This window comes from Haemaphysalis longicornis, unplaced genomic scaffold (assembly GCF_048455015.1).
Source record: "Haemaphysalis longicornis isolate Haplotype H1 unplaced genomic scaffold, Haemaphysalis longicornis Haplotype H1 scaffold_2, whole genome shotgun sequence".
NCBI lineage: Eukaryota > Metazoa > Arthropoda > Arachnida > Ixodida > Ixodidae > Haemaphysalis > Haemaphysalis longicornis.
Window position 1 is genome coordinate 134,309,374 of NW_027526295.1, and position 676 is coordinate 134,310,049.

Here is a 676-nt window from a genome sequence, read left to right on the forward strand (position 1 = left end):
CAGCCGCGGCATCTTCCGAGGAGCGAGCAAACGCGAAACGGACCCAAACGCGAAACGGACCCAAAGCCGCCATGCCGCTTTCCGTAGAGCTGCCATTTTTATATTGTTTTCTTTGTGGATTCTCGCACTTTTTGTTCCGCCATTACTGCTGGCGGCCGAGGCGTGGCCGAGGCGTGATACGCTTGTGATTGGGGGACTTGCAGTGCTTTCGAGTTTCCCGCGTCCCGTGTGCGAAGCTACGATTGGACCATGCGCGCGATGCTCGGGCAAGCGAGCTACTACTACTACTATGTGGTTCGGGTGACAAGGAAAGGAAGTGCACTGGGGATATTATTGAGCTCAACTGGGCGCTCACTGCGCTCACCTGCATACAACCCAGTGCGGTGGGAATGGGAGGAGGGGGAGGCAAGCGAGCGGACGCGCGAATGCTATTGGCTTCTGCGCGTGATGACGCGCGCTTCTTCCCGGCCGCTCGCCTGCTCCGCTCGCATCCACCAGATTCCCTGCTCCATCGTCTCCTTTTCGCCGCTCCTTTGTTGTTCTGCCTCAGTGTTTACCACGTTTTTAAGTGCGTATGCACTTTTTAAGCGACCCTGAACCTGCGTCCACCGGCGATGTCCGCGCTTGTGCGAATGCCCATGGCACATACCCACGTGGGGGATTGGCCAGGAATCTC